Source organism: Drosophila albomicans, chromosome 2R, assembly GCF_009650485.2.
Source record: "Drosophila albomicans strain 15112-1751.03 chromosome 2R, ASM965048v2, whole genome shotgun sequence".
Taxonomy (NCBI): Eukaryota; Metazoa; Arthropoda; class Insecta; order Diptera; family Drosophilidae; genus Drosophila; species Drosophila albomicans.
In genome coordinates, this window is record NC_047631.2 from 28821850 (window position 1) to 28843448 (window position 21599).

At 37.6% G+C, this 21599-nt stretch overlaps 1 protein-coding gene across 3 annotated transcripts in view; it reads right to left on the bottom strand.

Moving 5' to 3' along the window:
* Positions 1-21599, bottom strand: part of LOC117575628 (serine-rich adhesin for platelets) — a 70884-nt gene that overhangs the window by 45028 nt on the left and 4257 nt on the right. Inside the window, exon 1 of one of the 3 annotated variants that reach the window (XM_052007807.1) lies at positions 8761-8874. The exons of the other annotated variants lie outside the window; for them this stretch is intronic. The gene's annotated coding sequence lies outside the window, so the exon portion shown is untranslated. Of the gene's footprint in view, positions 1-8760; positions 8875-21599 lie in introns of those variants that run through there. 3 annotated transcript variants of the gene reach the window in all.

Here is a 21599-nt window from a genome sequence, read left to right on the forward strand (position 1 = left end):
TCATACATTTTTAATAAATTTCAAAGTAATTTAGAGCTTAAGCTGTCTTAGGTCAGATTAAGAATAAAAGTGCTCTCTCAATATAACGCTTAAAAGCAGGCTCTCATTTTTTAACAGCTAACAATAAGTACACTGCAAAGAAGACGCTAAATTTCCTGTATATTCAAGAAAAAACAAATTTTAATTTTTCTCGCTTACTTAGATCATCTGCAATTCGTTCAATCCCTAACAAATTTTGCAGTTTTACCTTCTAAAAGATAATTTAAAGCTTAAGTAGCTGTACTTTCAGTTTTTCCACTGCTCTTGCTTAGAATTTGTGTGTGAAAAATGTCATTTTTTTGTTTCACAGTTTCACAGTTTTCTTTTTATTTTTTGAGAGCATATTTCTTTGCTGTGTTCTAAATGTTGGCCACCAGAGAAAAGTGTCGTGGTAATAAAGTCTAGGGAAGAATGGCCATAATGCCAAGGCGATGTCGCCAGCTGGTCGTCCATTAGATTTATGATTTTAATGATGCCTCCGCTGGGGTGTTGAAGTATAACAGAGCTGGGCCAAACGGAATATAAATAATTACCATGCTAAATATGATTTGTTGTTGTTGATGTCGGAGGGGAGATGACAGGAGATGCTACCCAAAAACCTTCCGGAAGCTGTGGCAAGAACAGTTCACCGGTTTGGCCATTGTTTTGAAAAGTGAGCGAGATGCTTAACTAAAAATGGATATTTTTGGTTTATGGGGTTTTTGCTGTCGCAACAAACTTTTTTGTTGGCCAGTGTGTGCATTGGTTTTCGGTTTGTTTTGCATTTCCGTTACAAATGAAAAACTTTTGTTGCCAAACACCGCGGGGAAATTTCCATGCTAATATTATCGTGCTGTTATGGCTTTAACATTAAAGTTGGCTGACCGAATGACTAACTGACTGACAGCCTGACAAATTGTGTGTATATAGTTTTGTACAGCGGATATGGAGCGCATTTTAATTATGCACCACTTCGGAGTTAAACACGTTGTGTGGTCGGCATTGTGAGCACTTCAAATACACATAAAAAGAAAAAAACAAAAACAAAAACGTATACTCGCTATTATTAGTATTAATTAATTTAAAATGTGCACGCGATCCTTTGAGGTGCGTTGCATGTTTACACAGTTAACAAAAACACATACTTTTTGTGCAATATTTTAAACGGCATTTCCCCCCCATCAACGTTGAATGCTTTTCCGTGTTGATTTCGTATCCCAAAAATCGAGTTTAAATCAAATTAAATATGAATTTTGTGTTCAGCCTAAATCAACATTTACGCCTCTCGTTTTTCCCCCGAGCAGCGCTTTTGTTTGGCCACAATCAAGTTTCGATTTGACAATGATAACCAGAGCGTGAGTGAGAGAGAAGCAGAAGAAGGGTGACGGGTGGCTGATGAGGGTTCCATTGGGGATTGCATGGACATTTGCATAATTACGATAGGACCATTTGGTGGTCCTGCGGCGCATATGCAAAATTTCACATGCCACGACGCTTACTGAGAGAAAATTAATGGTTGTGGCATTTACTTTATGCTGTCCTGAAACTATTAGCTTAGCTTATGGCTCATAAGGCGTTGTCCTTTGTAAGCTTACACATGGCCATCTGCACATTGGCAAATGGCCACAGCTATACAGCTATGGCTATAGCTTTGCTTGATAATAAGCTTGTGGGGGCGCAAGGCTTGAGAGAGCTTAGCATTATGTTAATAATAAATATTAATGCGAAGCAGACGCACAATACACAAAGTTATAAGCGAAATGATTTTCATATTTTAACTGGCTCTTGTTTTTTTCTCGTTGTTTTTTTTATTGAATTCATTAATAACGCACATGGCGTATGCGTAATATGCATGAGCTGAAATAACGCATACGCCAGGTGTGTCCAAGTCAACTGCATTTCAATTTAACAGCATAATTGAACTGCGACCCACACAGAAACAACACAAATCCACCAACTGCTGCATAATTTAAGCGTTAAATTGTAAAATTTGTAAATTTATTCGCTGGCGCATAAAACAAAAATTGACTCTCAACGGGCGAGCATAACTTTATATCCAACAAGAGAGGAAAAGAGAATGTTGATCAGTGCGCATTTGCACGCCGTTTCACGTGCCGTTTCAGTCGAAAGTGGGCAATAAAAAAACACGGATGATAAAGCGCGGTCGCAGCTAAACAATGCCAAAAGACACAATGTGGCACAACAAGCGGCACAATTGCTGCCGCTGCCTGTTTGTCTGCCACAAGGTCGTCAGAAACTCAAGTAACATTTGTGACAGCTACCAAAAACGATTGCAAAATGGCAACTAGAAAATTGTGTCATTTGTTGCGTTGGCAACAAACAACACAAAAAAAAGAAAAATAAAGAGACACCTGATGTTACAGATAATTTATGAGGCCAAACACAAAATCTTCATCGCTAGCCTAGTCCAAAGCGAAAAGCTCTAAGAAAATTGCTGAGCATTTACGAGCATTACTTAATAAATGTTGACGCTTCCTGGGAACATGGACCAGGCTAAGTAAATTGAATAAGTCTGAGCGCAAGAGCGCAGCCGAGAAAAAAGAAGCGTGTAGAAAAACTTTGTGTTAAGGGCTTATAAGGGTTGCCATTTATTTCGCTGGTGTTTTGGGGCTACTTTTGTTGTTGTTATGTCTTCTTCTTCTTCTTTTTTTTACAGCGCTTAGTTAAACCATTCGTGCGTTAAATTATAGCCCAAAAGTCTGGGTCAGCGAGACTTAAACTGAGACTGAGATTTTCCTTAGCGCCCAAATCAAACAAATCGTCAATTTGTACTTTCATTTACTTTACTTTACTGTGCGCTCAACGGTAAACAACAAGAGCACAAGAAAACGAGGGTTTTAGTAAGTGGGAAGCGCAAAAAGCTTCGTTTTTCTGTTTTTCAGCGGAAATGGTTTGGCAGCCATTTTAAGCATCAGCTAAATAACAGTTAATCGACATTGCACTGCTTGTCAGCATTGTCATTGCCGCCGCAATTGTTGTTGCCGTTGTTGTTGTCGTTTTGTTGTGATTCAGTTGTTAGCCATTGTTTTGTTGAGTCAATTCAACAGTTTGTCTGTCTGTTTCTGTTTCACTGCTTGTTTATTTTCGTCTGACTTTGCGCGCCCTTTTTCGCAAAAATAATAATAATAAACGTTGCCGTTGTTGCCACTTGTTTTTCTTTTGATTTGAATGCCTTAATTGGCCAAGCGTTTACAGTTGACTTTAAGTTGTTTGGAAAGCGCCAATTGGCACTTGACCAACATTTGGCAAAAGCAGGAAAATTCAATCATAAAAATAATATAAAAATGTACAGATCCAAAGGTGGTCAGTCTGACATCTTCATCGACTGGCTTATAAGCATTCATACATATGTGTTGACAGCCACATAATTGGGCTCTCAAAATGAGGCCATCAATCACAAAATGGTTTAGTTACCGGCCCCTCACTGGCAATTAATCATGATTGTCACCGCCCATAGAAAATTGCTGTATTTCAATTTGATTGAAATATCAATTTTTGTGTTTTCCGTTTTTCATTTGGTTGCATGCAGCTGTAGCAAAAGTATTAGATGTAGTTGCTGTAGCAAGTCTATTAAATCAGCAGCCCCCCAATGGAAATTACTGTATTTTATTATATGCCTTCGGGTGTTGGGCTTTTCCGGCTTGACATTTTGGAGTTGGGGGTGCGCATGTACGTATGTGTATGTGTGTGTGAGAAAAGCACATGTTACTAGCCATATTTTGTTATTAATATTTCATAAATCCCACATGCAAACTAAAACAAAATCAATACCAGGTGAGCAACGCACTCACACGCACAACAACGACAACGAATGTCACTCTGAATATTTAAAAGGAAAAATGTCCCAGCAACGTTTCTCTACGATATACATATACACATCGTATATACACACAGCTTGGACAAAGATACCTCAGGCTAGAAACAACAGAAGAAGAAGCAAAGCGGCAAATGAAACAAAAAACTAAAGTTCAAGTTGAAAATTTGTTCACTTTTGGCAAACAAAATATCTCAGCCCTCGGGGTCGACACTTTAACGTTGTCGTCTCTCTATAATAGAGATACAACATATATATGTATATCGAGTATACGACGTGTATCTCGCCATCTCGCTCTCTGTGTGTTAATATTCAAATCGAAAGCACTGAAAATCAAATGACCAAAGGGCAGAGACCAGAAAAGGACTCCACATCTCCGAACATCGTCGAAGTAGTCTAAGGCAAGCTGCAAAGTGAAGTGTCATTGGGATGAAAGTCACGTAACGTTGCCTTTTGGCATACAGAGCGAAACAACCCATTGACACAGACGCCCAAAAGCAAAAAAAAAAAAAAGCAAAAAACAGAAAAAGTTATGGAAACATTTAAAGGGCTTAGCCAAAATGCCGTTGACTTTACCGATGCCATCTTCTAACGCATAAAGCACAAGTCAAACACTCAAAAAAGAAAGAAAAAAACTGACTGAAAGTAAAAGAAAATAAAATTACAAAACACTCAGTTCGCATAGTTACGTTTTGTTCGCCATTTTTCCAGCTGAGAGCGTTGGAAAATGTTTGAAAAATTATAAATTAATGCATGGCGTGTGCAAAAATCGCCAAGGCGTGGCTTTAAATGCTTGACTGATTGAAAAGAGTGGGCACAAAAGGTGCCAAAAAAATGAACGAAACATGAAAAAATGAAAAGAGAGCGAAAAATACTTGTACTTAAAAGTAGCAACTTTAGAGCTGACTCGTGCTGACCTCTGGGCCACAAATCAAACAACGTTTACGCATGCGAACGTGTGTGTGTGTGTGTGAGTGTATGTGTGTTTGTATCCTTCTCTCTTTGGTACCTCGTCTTTGCCAATCAATCTGTAGCCGTAAAGTGTTGTCGCCCACACAACGATGCCAGCAACAACAACAATTTGTACGTGCGTAAATTGGCGGCCTGCCAAAAAGGTTGTTGACTTATGGCCGGCACTGTCGCGCGCCGAACAACCATAAGCGACTGGCTGACTGACTGACCACTCAGCATACAAACAAATTTTACTCGTTTTTTATTTATTTTTATGCTTTTTTTTCTTTTTGGGCAGTCCAGCAAGTGCCGTTGCTTGGCCCATAGTTAAACCATTCCCGTTTGCCACTTCCTCTGGCAAAAAGCGTGACAATGTTCAATTACAGCTGCACTTCAGAATTTTAAGTAATTGAAGTCGGCGGCCGCACACGCTAACTGGCTAACTGGCCAACTGGCCAACTCACAAACTTATTTTACTGACGGATTGGATGGAGAGAGACGAATGGAGAGACGGACCACAGCAATCCATTCAATTATGTAATGTCCAGACGACGATTTATGACGCAGTCTACTTTCAGCAATTGCGCGCACATTTTCACGCTTTTCACGCTAACCCAAACTGTCAAATAACCAAATTGAAATTCGTCGTTTCGATAAGGCTTCCAGCTACAGCTACACTTTTGTCCAATTTGTAACAAAAATACAAGAAGACCGTGACGTTTTGACTGGCATTAATAGATTAATCAGACGCGCGGTCTTTGTGCGGGCTGATTGAAAACTTTTTGAAGACCTTTGACATATAAATAATTTGTGTGAATTACTTTTCTTCGTACTAGTTTTTAAATAGAACAATTTCTGTTCAATTTAGGTAATAAAGTATTGAAAATATTTGATGAAGACTTTATTTATCTCTGCAGTAGTTTCATTTCAAGAAATTTTTGGTTTATGTATTGAAATAATATATAAACAAATTCAAGGAATGGCATAAACTAACATTAAACAAATAGAACACATTCTTTGTGATGGCTTTTAAAGTGATTGACTTTAACGTGCTTGGAAATATAGATAATGTAGTAACTGACTTTTTTAATTAAACAGCTCTGTTCAACTTAATTAATGCAATAAAATATATGTTTGTTGATTGAAACCTTTAATATTCTAGTTTGATATTCAAATATATGAATATATTTCAATTCATATAATTAACTATTTTTAAATTCTTAGAATCACATAGACTAGCATTTATTGACAAATAAGAAAGCAGTTTTTGTGGTCACTGATTTAAAGCATGAGCATTTAATCTTCGTTTTTTTCTCAAAGTAAACATTTATTTTAATTAATTTGAAACCCTTACTATTAATAAATTGCAATCTGCTTTTGAAAATGCATTAAATATGCATTAAAATATGTCAGTAGTTGAGCCCAACCCATTGGAATATTTAAATAGTCTTAAAACTTTACATCAATTTATGACAATACAAAAATAATTGAAATAAATATTAATAAAATTGATTGGCTCAAACGGAACTATTTTAATAATCTCATTTAAATGCCAGCCAATTGTTGGGCTTTCAATCGCGGCTATTACACAAAAACCTCCATCAATCAGTTGCCGCTTATCTAGTCAACAATTTGCTACAAATATGCGATAAAGAGAGCTTAGCACACTATGAGCTTAATCTCCACTAATGTCAGAGCCAAAATAAAGTTCATGCCAACTGTGTGCGTACCGCTGACAAAAAGCCAATGACATTTGGCCAAAATCAATAGATTAATCTCTTGATAACAACGTTTGACACTAAGCTTTCATGTAAAAAGCTCGCAACGCAATTCAAGCACATTAATCTCACTCACAGCAAAAAGCTGAATGCTAAACTATCTATTCCGTGATGGGAAATCTTTTGCTATGATTTATATACTACAGCTTTGCTTTCCCAATCAACTAATGTCAGGCTGGAAGAAGAGCACGTAATTGAATTGCAACTGAGCTGAGGAAAAGATCAATGTTTATTGGAGCAGCTTAAAGCTATACATAGAGAGAGAGAGACGACATGACAACAAGAATAAACTTGACGTATTGCAAGCTGCAAAAGAACGACGGCAAAAATTGTGATGTGTGATGCGGAATTCAAGTTTTTTTTCAAGTTGTGTGTGTGGGTGGGCCAGCTGTTGGTTGTTTGCGGCGGCTGTTGGTTGTTGCTGCGGCACAACCATATATTGACATTTGCTGTTAATTCAGCACACATGTGCCACACTTCGTTGTGGCAATCAGCAGCGACAGCAGCAACGAACTAGAGCTAAAGCTAAAGCTAGAGGAGAGAGAGATAGACTTGCTGCCATATTCGTTTTATGTCTCCAGTTTGGCTGGCCATAAAATTTATAGCAAAAAACTTAATTCAATTTCAGCCATGTGTCAATCAACAGCTGCATTTAAGTGGAAAATTATGTGCAGCCGACCGCAGTCCCTACTTCTCCACTCCTTACTGTTTGGTATCTCTCCCTCCTTCTCTTCACCGGCTGCACAACAATGTTTGTCCAAAGTGTCGGTTTATGCAATATTTTGTAAACTTTTATTACACGACTGAAATTAATGTTTCATATTTCAAACAGTAAATGTGCTGTCAGTAGCACACACACAAAAAAAAAAATAAAATGTAATTACAATAATCGTGAATAATTAAAATTGAATGTATGTAACTTTTGCGTTGTAGTAGGTCAGTGCTGTGCAGCTTTAATGATTGGCATGCCAAGCTGAAAGCAATGCTCGTCTCAATGCAATCATCTCTGGGGGCTGTGCTATCAACTTCTAACGGTCTCCAAGTACGCTTGGCTGCCTGCCACACAGGCATCAGAAGAGGCACAACAGGCACAATCAACTTGCAACTGTCGGCTTATGTGGTTAGTTGCAAAAACAAGTGGCCGCCGCCTCCCCCTGTGCAGAGATGAGTGTACTCGTATTCATACTTCTATTCGTACTCGTAACAGTGCTTTTATTTCATTTTTTTTTTTGTACCGTTTTGCCAGCACTTTAAAAACTTGCGGCCATGCCATTAAAAATTGATGCTGCAGGGCAAAAAGAAGACGTAAGAGAGTAGACCACAATCATGCATATATGTAGGTATATATGGTAAACACCCACCCACACACACACACACACTCGCATTCAGTCACTCGAATATAATGGAAAGTGTAACCATTTTGAATGCCAAAACGCTGTTTAGCAGCATCTCTTTGCAAACAATGACAACGGAGAAAGCGGGCAATTTGTCAAAACCACAAGAAAATCCCTGGCAATCATCGTCAATTTGCATTTTCTGTGTGTGTGTGTCACACAAATACACACACGCAAACACACACAGCGACACACGCGTCGTATGACGAATGTGCGTGCGATTGGCTTGACATTACGCATACGCCCCCTTAGCCCTTCGCTCTTTGCGTTGAAGGGCTTTTTTTGACGAAACAGTGGCAGGCCGGTAATTGGAAAATCATCCATTACCAGCGGCTAATGGAAATCGAGTGAAACTGTTGCTAAATTCGATTAAGCATGTAAGCTCTTTGATATCGACCAAAAATGTTTATATACATACATATACAACGGACTGCGATTTGAAGTTTGTTTTGCCGTCGCTTCGAGCTATGTAGAAATCTTTGGGTCTAAGTTCGTTCACACACACACACAAGCCTAATTATGTAATTCAATTTGGTCTGACTCTCATTATTTATAAGCGCAATTTAATTAAATCCAAATGCTGCCAACAAGAACGAGCAAAACGAACGAGGCAAACAAACACAGCTGTGACAGGCAGTCAGCCAGGACAACGACTCGAACGTGATGCGTCTGCGTATTGTATTTCACATTTTATACTAGCTATGAAGTTTAAAAACTATTTATAGCTGCTGTGAACTTGCCCCCCGTCTGACTTTTTGGTTATAAATATAAATAAAAAACTTACACTGCAACTTGCACCTTGCACTTTGACCTCCACTTGGTTTTTGTTTCCTTGTCACTTGCAGTTAAAACTTTTGCATGTCTGCCCAAGTTGCTTTTGCCTGCGGCTGCCAAAGTGTATCAATTCTGATGATATTTTTATGTATATATTATATACTGATTGATATTCCATTTTATCGAGTCTAATGGGAAATGCAATCTGTGTGTGTTGCACTTTGCAAGCAAAGTAGTTGTATATTTGTTTAGAAATAATCGAAATATGATGAAGTTTATTAAAAATTCACAATGTGCTTTAGGGAGTCAAATGCGGAAAACGTGAAAATATAAAATACTATTTGCGAAGCCAACTGCTGTAAGCTTTACATATAAAATTGTTAAGAAAAAAGTTAAGAAAGCTGCAGTCGAGTATGCTTGACTATAAATTACCCGCTACCCATTTTTAAATAATGCAAAATAATACTATACTACTATTAAAACATACCGAAACAAAACATAACAGAAAAATACTAAATTATACCGAAGTCTGTTTTTGATATCAATATATTAGTACAGATAAAATATATCATAGAGGAAAATATATTGCAGATAGTGCCGAAATAATATACCAAAATATATTAAAGGCTCTATTTGGTATATCGATATATTAATACACTTAAAATATACCATAGAGTAAAACATATTCCATATTGCCGACCAAAGCAACGGGTATACAAATAAACAAGTTAATTATCTCGATATCAGCTGCTTGTCGCACTTTTTATTTCTTTCCGTTTTTCTTTTTTTATTTTTTTGTTTGCTACTAAACACAACTTAAATGTTAAATGCTTCGCCAGCTTGTAATGAATGACTGTAAACGTAGTAGCTGCTGAGTTCAATTATTTAACCAAGTGACGATGACTTGGAGAATGTTTAATGCTAAGCTGCCGTGGCAAGTAAGTAGCTGGGATATTATAACAATTAATGAAATCAACGAGGGTTTTCTTGTAGAGTTCCCAATGCGTTTTCTGCTGTCTCATCTGTCTGCCAACAAACTTTCCTTCTCGCTATCTCTGCTATGTGTGTGTACACAATGTTTAACAAAATGTGCAATAATGAGTATCATGTAATGCTATGTGTAGTTGTGCGACACGCTGGCAGCTGCAACAAAAATGTTTGCAGCGAAATAACAAAATGAAATGGAAAACAACAATAACAAAGTGAATGCAACGCTGACCACAAATTAACATTTTGTTTCTTTTTTTTTTTGGTTTTTGTGTACAACTATTGTAGCTTGACATGCGTTGACACTTTTGGGAAATTGCGTACAATTTTCAATGCAATCGAGTTGAAAAAAAAATAACAAAAATGTTGCGTGCAATTATGTGCAACAAAAAGGAGAAAAACTGACAGTTATAAAATGGAAAGGTTATATCAACCGCAGACCAAACAACAACAGCGACTAGCATTATAAGTGATGTGATTACTCCTCTGCTTCACAGCTACTGTGTCTTGGACATTGACTGATGGTCAAGCGAGAGAGTAAGAGAGTGAGAAAGAAGCCTGTGTGCAGACACAAAAGGCGAAGACGTCGATGATAATGATGATGATGACAGGGCAGCTCTTGAAAACGTTTAGCAATCAGATAACTAAATATATAATTGACGTCTAAAGCAAACTATAAATTTGATGCTATCAAGCAGCAAAGCAGCAATGAAAAAATCTATCTAAAATTGTAGTGCAATTTCCTCAAAGTGAGTGAGTGGAATAGTCATTTCCTATCAATGGTTATGCACGAATAATTCTTGCTCGGCAATCAATCATTTAAATCGTTTTGCCGCAGTCACTGAGAGTGTGCTAGAATTTATTGCCCAGCAATTCAACAAGTCGCACACATGCCACAAGCAGCCGTAGCATCGATCGACATTCCACAGCCACAGAGAAGCCACATTTGGCCCAAAAGTGGGGAAGCGAAGCTTTAAAAGCCCTCTGCGAAGACATTGTCACAGAGTGAAGTCCATCAGCAGCTCTTTAAAAATGCTAATCTAGAGTCGACAACGATGCACGTTGCACGTTGCACGCTCCAAGTGGCATGTGGCAGGCAACTACTTGTTTTTTGACCCTGTTTTTTCGGTCCTGCCCAGCTGACTTGACTTTTACTTGAAAAGGAGCGGAGAGACAGCAGAAGTGACAGCCAAAAACCGGTTGCAACAGCAGCTGGAAAATGTGTTTATAATCATATTGTTTGGCTCTCTGGAAGTTTAAGTGCAGCAAGGAGTGTGTGCGTGTGTCTGTTTGCCAACTTTTACTTTCAACAAATTTGCGAGCTTCTTGCCTGCTTGCCTTCTCTTTTTTGTTGTTGCGCACTCATTAGTCTCTCGTCGTCCCTTGATAATTTCATAATATCTCCACAGACAGAGAGAAACAGAGAGCAAAACCCGCATACGCACTTGGACCCGAAAAAAAAGAATTTCAGAATATTTCTCTGCCTTTTGTGCGGCCAGCTTCTTTTGCATTTGTGGCAACTATGCTTTTGATGGGCTTGTTGCTGAACTTTCTCTGCACATAACTTTGTCTAGAGCAAGTTTTGTTGCTTTTTTTTTGGGTGGCTAAGGCTTTTGGCCAACTTTATTGTTTCAACTTCTTGAAGCGCCCCAAAAGTGGCCTCAACTACATACTACACAAAAGTTTGCCTCTTGAGAAATAGAGACATACAGTAAGCTGATGAAGTTGTTGCACCTTTCGCCAGGTGTGCTTCAGTGTGTGTGTGAGTGTGTGTGTGCGACTTATAAATATAAGATTTTGCCATGGCACGAAGTGTGCTCGATTGCAAATGAAGCTACCAACTTGAGTGATTGGGCTAATTTTACATCTGCTCTGGACAGAAACTGAACAACTGAACTGAACTCAACAATTGCATTTGCACACACACAAACACACACACACAGGCAGAGAGACAGAGAAAACGTGTCTCAGCAATCATTGGGGCATCAAACCAAGCCCCAACTAAGCCAAGTCAATGGAACCTTAGTGCAAGCCCCAAAAAGGGCAACAACAAGCAAGCAACAAGCAACGGCATTGACAGCGTCGAAAGACAAAGCAATAAAAGGCACGAGAAGTGGGTTGTTGTTGTTGTTTGTGTGTGGAAAAACGCATGGGAAATGGACTGAGGAAATGCCTTGTCCGCATATGCTTGACACGGAAAATGCAATGACGTTGAATACTAATGCCCAAAGCCCAAAGACGTAGAAAGGAAATAAATGTTAATAATATCACAAGAGAGGGAGAGCAAAAAACGAAAAAAACTTTACTTACTTTCTTGGCCAGCTGAGTGGCTTTTAGCTTGGCCAACAAAACTCAAGATCAGCCTACACACAATCGAACTCACATTCACTCACTCACACACTCTCAGTGGCACTCACATTCAGTATGCATAAGCCATATAAAGTCAGGCTACCAATGCTCAGCCGCAAGTCAATTCAAGTTAATTTTTAGTGCCTCATTTTCTGACTGAGAGGCATTGTTTGTTGCTGTTTTTTTTTGTGTGGGCGCCGCGTGAAAATTGCGTGCAATTATCGAAAGATGAAATCAGACGCCAACAGACGAAACACTCAACGGGGCCAAAAGCCAACTATTAACTACTACTACCAACAACTGCATATGGCCAACAACAATTGTGTTGCTACCGTGCATATTACTTGACTCTTCAAGCTTCTCTCTCTCTCTCTCTCGATCGAGTTGCAGTTGTTATTGTTTGCGTTTGTTGACGTCGGGCAGCTTGAAAGAGCAAGCAAACCAGTTTGGTAATAGCTATAAATAAAATTAAGTTTGCTAGCAAAGAGTGTAATATGATGACTATCGAAATACGCTTCACAAAAACGCTGACAGAACTGTCTAAGAATGCAATCGGATTTCAATTCGTTTCAATCCGTAGTTAGTGTAGTTTGTGTATTTGAGCTGCATGTTTATGACTTGAGAGTCGGCAAATTGCTCTTTAATTATTATGCATTCGTATCGAATTGATATTCAACTAAGGCTACATATCGTTTATTTCTTTTTTTTTTTGCTGCTGTCGTCGTGCTCAACAAATATTAAACGTTGACAATCTAAAAGTCCAAAAGACAAACAATAAATTGAATCGTACGCCATCACGCACAAACAACAAAAAACAAACATTAATAACACACACAATAACAACTTTGTTATATGAAGTTTTAGTTCGAAATCTGTTACAATTTTTCTTGTCTTGCGGCAAAGTAATAAGAAATGAGCAACAACAACAACAGCAAAAACATATCGGACACAATCCAAACAATATTCGCAAAAATTCTCAAAGCGGTTCCAGCTGCGTTTCCGTTGACCGCCTTCTGAATCATCGTTTTGCCCAATCTACCTCAAAATGATTTTTCTCTAGTCGCGTTTTTATTTGCTGTCCAAAAACAAAAACAAAAACAAAAAACAAAATAAAAGTCAACTTCTGATTAAAATCAGCCTCGTTTTCTCGCCGAGTTTGTTTACAGATTTTTTCCGTCACATTCTCAGCGTTGAGTTTCCCAACGCTTTTGGCCATTGAATTTGTCAGCTAAAAAACAACAAAAACAACAACAAGAACACAGCACAACAACAGAAAAAAAGGCCAAAAAGCGTTTCCATCTAATGACGGTCTATTGACAGCATCCAGCAACCAAGTTTGGGGCCCAGGTTTTTGTTTGCTTGCCGCTCAATTGCGATTTTTAATACGATTTGACCAATTTTGGGTCCGCTTTTGTTTTTGTTGTCTAACGCAGCGCGTTAATTTGTCTATAATTACAGCTGCATGTGTACGAGATAATTACACGATCAAACAGATTTGAGATACGGATATAGGCGATAGATAACTACGGATAAAATTAATGAAATGCCGCCGCTTTTGTTCTTCTATCAGCTAATAGAAAGTTTTAAGCGCTCTCAATTTGTTATTCTTCTTTGTAAACGATTTTTTATTGTGTGCAACCTTTTAACAAGGTGGCAAACAAATGACTTTGAAATCTAGTTAGAAATTGAAAGTCACGAGCTTTTGAATGAGACAATTAATTGAAAAAGCGAAAAGGAGTAAAAGTATTTGAATATTTGCTTTGGTTTGCAATCTGGTATATTTTTGTATGATTTAGTATATTTTAAAGCTGGTAATATAGTAATATACCAAATATAGCATTCTGTATATTTCAGTATTCTTATGTATCTTGATTCCGTATATTTTAAAGTTATATTTTAACGTAATAGTATATCGATATACCAAATATAGCGTTCGGTAGTTACTCATTATATTAATTTAATACAGTATAAGAATAATACTGCACTGTGTTGCTTTTATTAAAAATTGCTAGCAAGTATTTCACAGCCGAGCATACTCGTCTATTCTTAATATCCAATATTAGAATAGTAATAATTTTTTATCTTTAGAAGAAGTGCTGAACAATTATTTCTTCATTCAAGTATTTTTTAACAATGATTTAATAGCGGAAATAAACAGTAAATATAATCGGGGAAATTAAAGATAATTCGCTATAAATCATAAGTTAAATGTTGTTCAAAATTTATGATAATTTGTGGATGCTTATCAAAAAAGGAAATCCGTTTTAAAGTGTTGTTTTACACCACTTTCGACACGAATTTTTAATTTAATAACGCCATCAATGTATCTAAAATTTTTAACAAATTTATGCGCATTGAAATGGTGTATTTATTTTTTATTTTTTGTTTATCCAAAGATTCACTTTCATTATTAAATTGTGCAGAATTAAATGTGTAAGCAAGTAATCAAAGCTCGATATTTTTTCTTGCTAATAATCGTTTTATAATTTCCTAATTAATCAAAACAGATGTTGACTGTGCACATTTCATGAAACTAATGAGCAATACTCGCAAATGCAGCTAACGTTTTGTAATCTGCATTAAAGCCACTTCCTTTTTTTTGTACGATTTTCACAGAGTATAGCTAATGCAATCTAATCGTAGGAAAGCCCAGAAGAGGCGGAGAAGTAGTCAAAATTGATGGCCCACCCACCAGTTAAGACAAGTGTGAAGACAAGTTGCTGAGTTGAGACGTGCTCATCATTATCATTAACACTTCCTACACTGTCCATCACTAATGTCGTTTAACGCTCACGACAACTTCATTAGTGTGTGTTGGACTTTTGCTTTATTACCTTTCACACTCGCTCACTGCGATTCTGCTTGCCCTCTGTTGGGGCTTTCATCAGCTCATCGTATCTCATCGCAGCTCATCACATCTCGTGTCATCTAAGTCGAGAGTGACTTTTTGATGTCTGTCTCGTTAAACTACAGTTAACCTAATTTGCATTTGGCTTGATTAGAGTTTTTGCAGACCATCTTTATCACTGGCCACACATCTGGCCAAAATGCCCAGTCAGCCAGTCAGCCAGCCAGGTTCATCTCCATTTCCATTTCCATCATTGAAGAAGTATCTTTAACCAATGCGGCAGATTTATTTCGTATCTTTTTGTTGTGGTGTCGCACAGCTGCTTTCTTTTGTTTTATTAAAATGCAAATAAAGCGCAAAAACAACAACAACAACAACAACAGCAACAGAAAGAGAAAAAATATTAAACTCAATAACTGTCACTATTCTATGCATTAATTAGAATACATTACGCATACGCACATTTGGCCGGACGGGCAGCTGAATTCGTATTTACTTAACGGAAATAGCAAAAACGACAGCAAAAAATAACTCTGAACTCTGGTGAAATGCTAATGATAAATGTGCAAGTCAAGCGAACAATAACAACAACAACATCAACATGGCAATTGGGAGGGAGTTGGGTGTAGTTGTGACCCGGAGGCGTGGTCCATTTGCTCACGTCCATGCTCTGCCTGGAGAATATTGTACGTATGTATTTATGAATGATTAATGTACTCTGCGTCCAATCAAAAAAGTTAGTTTTTTTTTAAAGCAACCTGGAACTTCTACTGCGGCTTATGAATACATATTTCGAACAACGTCTGACGACTACGACGACGTGCTGGGCAGTGATCCCAAATAAAAATAAAATCAAATAGACTGCGACTTATCTAAGTGCTTATATGAGCAAGTCATGACATAATGGCCAAATATTTGGATCTTGTGTCCATAAATATGTAGACAACAAAACAGTTTGTGCATCTGATAAGCTAAAGGTTCAGTCTTATCGCTACCAGCAACCAGCAACCAGCGTATGCCAGCTATTAATTTGAAAGCCAAAAGTGGAAAAGTTGTGAACTGATGACACTTGTCTAAAGTGCCAGCATAAAGATTATTTCCAGAAGCGTTTAACAATGACAATTAGAATGAAGTTGCTGCTTTTAAGTGAGTGGAATGAATGGGTTGAAGTGCGATTTAATTTGTCTGACTCACTAAGAAAATTATTGTGAAAAACCAAAGCTATTAATTTTTATAGCTTCAAGCTACAGCTTTGTAGTTCCTATTTCTGCATCATTGGGGCTTAAATTAATTTAATTTAAGATTAATTCTTAATTGATAATTGAAGTTTGATTTAATGTCTTGTAAGCAATCTTAAACTATTAATTGCTATCGATAAGCAGAATTATTTTACTGCTGTTTCTATTTCACGTCATTGGTTTTGCAATTAATTAAATTCAATTTCAATTTTGAAGTGAATTACATTGAAAGAAGCACTGTCTTTTAACCTTGGCTAGAGTCAAGGTTTCTAGAGTTGTGAGTGCTAATTAAATTTGAGCCACAGCAATCACTACTTAACATATGTTATGTATGTATCTATACCACTTTGAACTACTTATTTCTGCAGCTAGCATTGACAACAATTGTGCGAATGTGAAACATATCTACAAGTATTTCACACCTACAACATACGTTGTAAAGCTGCTACAAATGTTGTTGTTGTTGTTGTTTTGTTGTTGACGCAGCGCTCCATTAGTCATTGAAAATGCTGCGCCCAATACGTGTACCTGGGAAAAACAAAATCGAGTAACAATCTTCTCAATTGGCAAACTGCAAATTCATTCAATTTGATGGCACAAACTAAGAGTATCAAACGCTGTCGTTCGTTGCATATGGCTAACGACTGCAATTTGGCACTGACAATGAAAGGTTTTTGTTTTTCGATAAATTTTTTGTTTTTTTTTTTGCACAGGCACAACAAGACTAACAAAACATATTTCGAGACGTGCGACGATGTGCGGCATAAGAATTAAGCTGAACTTATGGCATGCCAAGTTCGACAAGAAAAAGCAAACACAGACGAGCGTTAAAAGCAAATCGAGACAACAACAATAACAACAACGACCACAAGCCCAATCTCAATCCCAAAGTAAATGTATATATGTATACTTGGTACCTATGCATATGTATCTACATGCGAGTCAACTCGTATATGTATAATAAAAACAAGAGGTATTCGAATTCAGATACACAACGTAAAGAAATGAATGCGACGAAGAGAGGTTCTCCAAAGGAGGAGGAGCTGGAGCGGAGTGGAGTGGAGTGGGTGCATTCGGTGAATGCGTGAGCTGTGTGTGTAATGCGCTTTTAACGAGCCAACGAACAGATACAGATACAGATACATTCAGCAGATAGCAAGATACAGATGCAAAAGGTTGTTCTTGTTGTCCCAGCCAATGTCGCGCCTTTGTTTGCAATTGGAAATTACCACTCTACTTTTGCCCCCTTTCCCACTTCCCCCGCCCTTGCCTTTTGCACCTTAATTAAATTTACAGCAGAACCGTTAAAATAACCCGGCAGCGAAATTCTTTATCCATACTCCCGTTGCAGTTAAATAGTATATATTTTATTTGCCAAAGTATGTGTGTGGCAAATAAGGTGGAAACTATTATAATTGCGCAATTGTGCACGTAAAGCAAATGGCATGCGTTCTTGCCTCTTCTTCATTTTACCTTTTTGTTGTTGAGATACTTTCGTATCTGGCGGCTCACGGCTCTCTCGGCTGGCGGCAGTTAAAAGTTGAGTATGTGTTTTTGGCTTTTCCCAAAAATTCGCTAAGCGTTTTTATTTGCTTTCGTTGTGGATTTAGAACTTTAGTATTATTATTTTTACTTTTTTTTGTGGCAACTTTTCTGCATAAACTTTTATCTTTTGTTTTGCACAATGAAATTCTTTCGTTCTTTTATGTCGTTTTGTTTGTTGGCTCTTTATAAATTTCCAATTCGTTTTGTTTGTGTTCGTTGCTTAGAGGTTAATATCGCGTCGTTTGCATGTCTTAGATTACGCGGCGCGCCGTCGCATCGCATTTGTTCTGTGTGTGTGGTATCTGTCAGATACACTTTTTTTTCTTTTTGATTTTGCTGAGGTGTCTTCGCTCGTACCTTTAATATCAATCGAAACGAGCATATAATATCAACAACTGAAATTCTATATATACAGAGACAGATGCACAGGTAGAAATGATACACAAAAAAATCTCAAACCGGCAATCTCATCTCTCTCACACACACACACGTTTACACTCCGACACTTAAAGATATAAGAGCGAGACACCGTCGACAGCGTAGCGACGTCCGCTTAACTCGAGACGCGTTCGTTGACTGAGCTCTGAGTCAATCGCCGAGATTTAACGGCGCCACTCGATTGAAACAGCGCTCGATTGAAAGCAACAGGTTGAACTTCAACCACAAGAGAGGGAGAGAACGTAACGATCGCTCTTTCTCTCTCTTCGCTCTCCACTCTCTCACTTTGCTTTGAGTGTTGTCTGTGGTCTGACTTCGCTTTGACTTCGCTCAGCTGAGCTGCTTGCTACCTGTTACCTGAGAGGCGCCCTTCTCACATTATCATTAAACAGAACGCGAACGATGAACGCGACGTCGCCCGGTTTGCTATCATTTTAATTATGCACTCATGAGAAAGTCGAGTCGCATCGCATTGTTGTAAATACACTTTGCCACTGCTGCGCCTGCTGCTTCAGTCCCTGCTGCCTGCTACTTCTTCTTGTCGTCTTTGAGTCTAAGGTTCTTTTCGCGTGAAAAGCAAAAAATGATGTTTCCCAAACTGAATTATTTTTCACATTTTTCAATACACTACCGAGTTTTTTAGGTATTTCTACGGAATGAGTGTTTTGACCACAATGGAGATTTTTAAATAAAAATCGTGGCATTGGCATCACATGTTAATAACTATAAAAAGTTACTATATAGTGAAAAAATACAACAACCGCAAATTGCTTAATTCCAACCAACGAAATTAAGTACGGAAATAACTCAAGGCCAGTAATCGAATTATTTCATTGAGATATATTCGCTTAATTAAATTATTGTGTTACTATTTTTATTTCTTAATATCAGACTGAAATAATTTAAAGCAGAAATAGAGAACTTACAGCAAATGCAATTCAAATTCATATTAATACTTTTCAACAGCAAAAAATCCTAATTTCTATCTCTTTCAGATCTATTCTCTTAAGATTTTTACTTCAGTATTAATATTTCCTATCTACTTTAAACCATTTACTAAGCCAGATATTAAAAAAAGAAGAAAAATAAAAATAAAATTAAAAAAAAGGTATTTCTGAAAGATAAATTCGCTTAATGCAATTATTCATTGCAGTACTATATATATTGCTTCATTGAAATACATAAACTTTATTAAATTATTTGCTCATCTTCATCGCAGAGCATTTCAAAGTCTAAGAACTTCTCTCAATTGAAAAACTGTATTTTATCGTGTGAATTTTCACAAAGTACTCTGGTTTTATGTTGTTTTTGCGGTATTTAAAGTGTGGCTATTAAATGGCAGATGACATATCATCAAGCGTCAGCAAATAACATAATTGTTGAACAATATTTGAAAAGCGCATTAAATAATTGGTCAGATTGCAGCCAACAATAACAACATGCAATGTGACAATAACAATGCGGTATTTACGAGTATCACTCACAACGTAGTCAAACAAGCCTTTGGCAAATCAATTCATGAGGTTTGCCTTCAATCGCTGTCGGCATGCGTGGGTGAACACACACAGACACAAATGTTTTTGTGTGGTCTTAATTAACAGCAGATATTCTCGCATAATAATTTAAAATTTTATTGCATGCTTTCAGGCGCTGCGTGTTAAAGTCATTAAGCTTGTTATGCCTGCTGCTGATGCTGCTGTGTAGTAGATTGTGTGACTGGCAGCCAAAGGGACACATTCAAAAAAGGAAATCAAAGCAAACAGTGTCAAGAGGGCATTTGTGTGCAGGTGTTTTTCGGGCGTCTTGTGTAGACCGCACAGTCAGCTAATGAGCTGGCGTGGGTGTTAAGCGACCAATTAAGCTGGATGATGGCCGAAAAAGCAAAAAGAATAAAAAAAGTTCTCAGTACAAAACAAGGCATTGCGACGCGTTTTTAAGACCCGGCTTAAATAACAGCTGACTGCACAAAAACTCTGTTGATGAACTCACACACACACACACACACTTCACGAAAAATATAAATGAAACCTGTATCAAGCAGAAGGAAACGGGGGAGAAGGGAGAGCAACCTACCGACCGTTGGGCAGCGTAGCCTAGCAGCCAAATTGTAATTAAAAGTAATCAAAAGCATTAGCAAGTGAAATTTGCAAAGCAGAAAAGCAAAAGCCGCAGTCGACTAAAGCAAAGTAGAAGCAAAAACTACACTAAATGAAACCTTCACCTTGTTTTTGTTGCTCCTCGTGCTTGTGGCAGGTCTCTTTCTCTCTCTCTATCTCTATCTCTCTGTGCAGTTACAACAAAGTGGCACATCATCAAACACAGCACAGACAGTGTTGCAGTAGACGCTGAAGATGATAGACTGAGACACTTAATGAAGTTCTTTGGCATAGAAAGAATAAAACGACGGAAAGAAAGACGAACGTGGCACGCCATTAAATTTAATTTAGTCAAGAGCTTTGATAAACATTGCGATGGTCGAGGAGAGGGAAATATCCATAGGTACGCACTGAATATGCAGCCGGAAATGAGTTAAGTTTGTTACAAGCTCATTAAGAGTCTGCAACCGAGTTTGTGACCATCAAAAGTCACTTGCATTTCGACTTTTTGTTTGTGCGCATTGCACATACAGAAAATATGAATCGAAGGATCTCAGATTTCCCGTTGCCAGCTCAACTCAACGTGCCACACACACACACTGCCGCACTCACTCACTGAGATACAATGTTCGTTATGTGCCTGCCACATGCTTCAGATTAGCACGTTAATTGCGTTGCCAGGTTACATTGCGACATTTAATAAAGTGTCGCGTGTGCGCGTTGGCATCACATCTCAAGTGCCTTAGCTCCACTTTAATTTGGCTACCGAAATTAAAGCACTGCCGAATTAGGCTTGTCTTTAGGCAGACTTTGCATTAAGTAATGAATTCAGAAATCTGTGTGTTTGCTGATAGGGATCTAGGTAGAATCTGGACTCCAACTGTTTAGCTTTAAAAGCAAATTACCTACTCATTTCTGCAAGGTTGTCAACTTGGCAGAGGCATATATTATATAATTGTTCTAACCTTCACATAAAACGAAATGATGGGATCACACTATTGTATTATTTGGGAGCAAAATCATCTTAAATTATTGACTCTTTATGATATTGATCGTATCTGAATGTAGTCTTTGTCTTTGCTTTTGTCCCTGCTTATAACAAAACAACGCCTTCATTTCTAACAGCTTTCTTAATGAAACTTGGCACAGCTTTAACTTCTATATAACCCCTAAGCATTTATTGAAATGTTGGGATCTGACCACAAGTAATACTTTAAAAACTAAACTTATCACATTTACTTATTAAATTTGATTATAATACTTACATATCTTCTTCAATTTTGATAATGATTGTGTTCGAGATTAACTACTTTCTATCAATCCGGCAATTCAAAGTCAAAATAATCTC